General features: G+C 38.5%; 1 non-coding gene across 1 annotated transcript; it reads left to right on the top strand.

Moving 5' to 3' along the window:
- Positions 1-2794: 2794 nt before the first annotated feature.
- Positions 2795-2901, top strand: LOC127077904 (small nucleolar RNA R71). Its single transcript, XR_007787669.1, has one exon. It is a non-coding gene; the product is annotated as a small nucleolar RNA R71 (small nucleolar RNA).
- Positions 2902-4255: the final 1354 nt, after the last annotated feature.

The following is a 4255-nucleotide window of genomic DNA, read 5'->3' as shown; positions in this document are numbered from 1 at the left end:
CTCAACGTACTCAAAACTCACCAACATCCACTTCTGCACAGCACAGTTCGCGCCGCGCAGCAGGGTTCGCGCCGCGAACGGTGCGTTACAGAACCCCTCTGGATTTTGCCAGTTCGCGCCGCGAACTGGGCTTCGCGCCGCGAATCGCGCGCAAACAGAACCCTCTGCTACAGAACCAGATTTCCAGATCTGCAAATGGCTTTCTCTATTACGAAACCTATCCGATCCAACCTTCTACAGTCCAATTTACACCAAATAATCGTCCATATTTTCCACACAATTCCTATCTTATTCGATTACACAAAATCTAACACTTTTACATCCAATTCCTACCAAACCCCTTTCAATTATCATCCAATTTCATTCATCCAATATTTCACAAATTCATCATGCATCCATCTAATCAGAGGTAAAACAATGGTTATCACTACCCAGTACATATTATCATATAATACCCTTTAACCGATGATAAACCCCCCTTACCTGAGTTAATCCGGCAAATTCTGCAGCTTCAAGCTTTTCCTCTTCTCTTGCTCTGCCTTTTGCCCTTTCTCTCTTTCAGCCGCTTCTCTTTTCCTTTTCACGTGAAAACCTTTTTTCCAAAATTGGGACTTTTTATTCCAACTTATATATTCCAATAAATAATTATTCCAATAATTATTATTCCAAAATAATAATAATAATAATCCAAATTTCCAATTATTCAATTAATTTAATAAATAAAATATTAATTTAAATTAAATAATTATCTTATTTTAATTGGGGTGTTACACATACGGATGGGCTTATACCTTTCAGGTCAGAGATATTATATCCTAAGGCTGAGGGATATCTTCGTAAAACGTCTAAAAGTTGGTTCGTCTCCTCTTGGCTCAAGGTAGCACTAACTATAACTGGACGGTTCATCTTTTCATCGAGGAACTCATATCTCAGGTTCTTAGGCAGCTCCTTAAGTTCTAAGGTTGGTTTCTTAGGGCATGGTATAGGATCTGGAGTAAGGGATAAACATTCGTAAAGGTTATCATTGATGTAAGGTTCTTTAAAGTCATCATCTTCCTTTATGGGGGTTGATGGTAACTTGATTGTTTTTATAATTTCTCTTTGTTCTAATTCTCTAACACATTCATCAATGATATCTAAGGCATAACACGAGTCTCCCATCACAGGTGCCATAAGAAATTTCGAAAGTATAAATTCTATTTTCTCGTCGCCTACCTCAAATGTCAACTTTCCTTTCTTGACATCTATTATGGCTCCTGCAGTTGATAAGAATGGTCTACCTAGAAGAATTGGTATATCATTGTCCTCTTTGATGTCCATGACGACGAAATCAGTAGGGATAAATAGTTGACCTATCCTAACAGGAACATCTTCTAAAATGCCTATCGGATATTTAACAGATCTATCGGCTAACTGAAGTGACATCTTAGTGGGTTGTAATTCTCCTAAATTTAATCTGTCACAAGCTGCTAGAGGCATTAAACTCACACTAGCTCCTAAGTCTAGAAAAGCTTTTTTGATGACATGATTATCCAAAAGACAAGGAATGGAGAAATTTCCAGGATCTTTATCTTTCTTTGCTAATTTCTCCTCGGAAATTGCATTACATTCCAAAGGCTTCGGATCGTCAAGTCTACGTTTGTTGGTAAGGATGTCTTTCAGAAACTTTGCATAAGAAGGTATTTGGGTGATGGCTTTTGTGAAAGGGATTTCTACATGAAGTTTTTCTATAACTTTAATAAATTTTTGATATTTTTTATTGGTCTGGGTTTGTTTGAGTATTTGAGGATATGGTATAGGTGGTTTATATGGCGGGGGTGGTACGTAAATTTTATCTTTAGGTTCTTCTCCTTTCCCTCGACCATCCTGGTTTTCAGATTCCTCTGGTTCCTTTACTTTGTCCAGGGCTTTGGTACATTCCTTAGAAGTTTCGGGTTCACTTAGTCTTGGGTTTGGTGGCTCATCATAAGCGTTCCCACTTTGTAGGGTAATGGCATTGGCTTGTCCTCTCGGATTTTGTTGAGGTTGTCCAGGGAATTGTCCTCCAGGTGTAGTCTGAGGGGCTTGGTTTAAAGCTACCTGAGAGATCTGGGTTTCAAGCATCTTGGTATGAGTAACTATTTGGTCAACCTTGGTTCCTAACTGAGTAATCAATTTGTTAACATGAATGTTTTGGTTCATGAACTCCTTGTTTTGTTGGGTTTGAGCGGTGATAAAATTTTTCATAATTTTCTCAAGGCTCGGCTTTGGTGGTACAGGTTGCATAGGTTGATTTGATCTAGGGGCTTGATAACTAGGTCTTGGAGGTGCATTATTTTGAATAGGGTTATTGTTTTTATAGGAGAAGTTAGGGTGATTCCTCCATCCAGGGTTATAGGTATTCGAATATGGGTTCCCTTGGGTGTAGTTTACTTGCTCGGAGTGGGTTTCGTTTAATAGACTGCATTCTACGGATTGGTGTCCTTGGGTTCCACATATCTCACAATCTGACGAAACTGCGGCTACAGTATTCGGGTTTATGCACATATGCTCGACCTTAAGGGCTAATGCGTCCATTTTAGCTTGCATCATGTCTATAGAGCTTAGTTCATGCACTCCTCCTTGGGCTTCCTTCTTCTCAACTGTCGCTCGTTCGACTTCCCATGATTGATGGTTTTGAGCCATGTCTTCGATGAGGGAACTAGCTTCAGGGTAAGGTTTGTTCATCAGAGCACCGCCTGCGGCAGCGTCGATGGTCATCTTTGTGTTGTAATGAAGTCCATTATAGAAGGTTTGAATGATTAACCAATTTTCTAAGCCATGATGTGGGCATGCTCGTAACAACTCTTTATATCTCTCCCAAGCTTCGAACAACGATTCTCCTTGGTTTTGGGTAAATCTAGTTATATGGTTTCGAAGAACGGCGGTCTTACTCGGGGGAAAATATCTAGCAAGAAAAACTCTTCTAAGGTTATCCCAAGTCGTAATGGAATTGGGTGGAAGGGAATCTAACCATGATAGGGCTTTATCTCTGAGGGAAAAAGGAAATAATCTTAAACATATTGCCTCAGGAGAAGCTCCATTGGTTTTAAAAGTATCTGCTAATTGAAGAAATATTTTTAAATGTTGGTTAGGGTTCTCGGTAGCGAGACCCGCGAATTGTCTCTGTTGCACTAGTTGTAACAGAGATAGTTTAAGTTCAAAATTATTGGCTGGGATAGTTGGGTTTACTATACTAGAACTAGGTTCTTCGTTAGATGGTTGAGCGAAGTCCTTAAGAGGTCTTTGGTTTTGATCTTCGGCCATAGCTCTCTTAATTCTATGAAAGAATAAACGTGCGCGAGCGTAACGTTCAGGTTCCGCCAGAGGGTTTACTAAGCTTAAACTTCCGGTGCTGCGAGTTCTTCGCATCGACCGGCGGGAAATAACCTAAGTCTAAACGATATAACAACAGGAAAATGAAATTTGACGAAATTGGTCCCCGGCAACGGCGCCAAAAACTTGATGCGTTGTAAATCTTGATGTTCGCAAGTGTACGAACGCGTCAGAGTAATATAAAAGATTATCGAACCACAGAGACCAAGTGTCAATCTATCGTTATCTATTGTTATGGTGTTTATCAAAGGCAATTAAAATAGGTGTTTTTGTAGTGTGCAATTGAAAAGTAAAGTTTTAAAATAAATTTAATTAATAAAGACAGGGTCGAATGTAATTCACATAATTAAATGATAATCCAAGTACTTGCTAATAGAACTACTTATGGGCAATGTTTCCTACTTTGAAAAGAACTAATTTAACAGGAACTGTCGCTTTCGCGTATTCAGAACCGAGTTGTACTCCTTAATCAAACCCTCTTATTGTCACTTATAAAAAGGCGTGCATTGCGTTAGAGTAGTAAACCTATTTTTAAGAAATATAGTATCTTGACTAAGTTGAAAAGTATTATAACCTGGATTTCTTAACCAAAAGAGGTTCTTACGAACCAGACTCTAAACTTATAAACGCGTCCGAAAATAGTTTTAAAATCTCTTTTCTTCTTAATGTGAAAAACTCCTAATGAACTAAACAAAGCGCTTTCGCTGTTTTTGAAATAGTTAAAAACAATTAAGTTTAAAAAGACGTTGGACGGCTTTCGATCTTACCCAACGGAATTGAAGTGCGGGAAAACTTAATTTGAAAGTTAAAATAGCCCTTAAGCGTTTCTACGAACAATTGTACAGATTATCGATTCAATTACGATCCTTACATTCCAGCCTTATAAATTTAGCTAGACATG

This window comes from Lathyrus oleraceus, chromosome 4 (assembly GCF_024323335.1).
Source record: "Lathyrus oleraceus cultivar Zhongwan6 chromosome 4, CAAS_Psat_ZW6_1.0, whole genome shotgun sequence".
Taxonomy (NCBI): domain Eukaryota; kingdom Viridiplantae; phylum Streptophyta; class Magnoliopsida; order Fabales; family Fabaceae; genus Lathyrus; species Lathyrus oleraceus.
The sequence above is the reverse complement of the archived record's forward strand: the minus strand, read 5'-3'. Positions and strand labels throughout refer to the sequence as shown.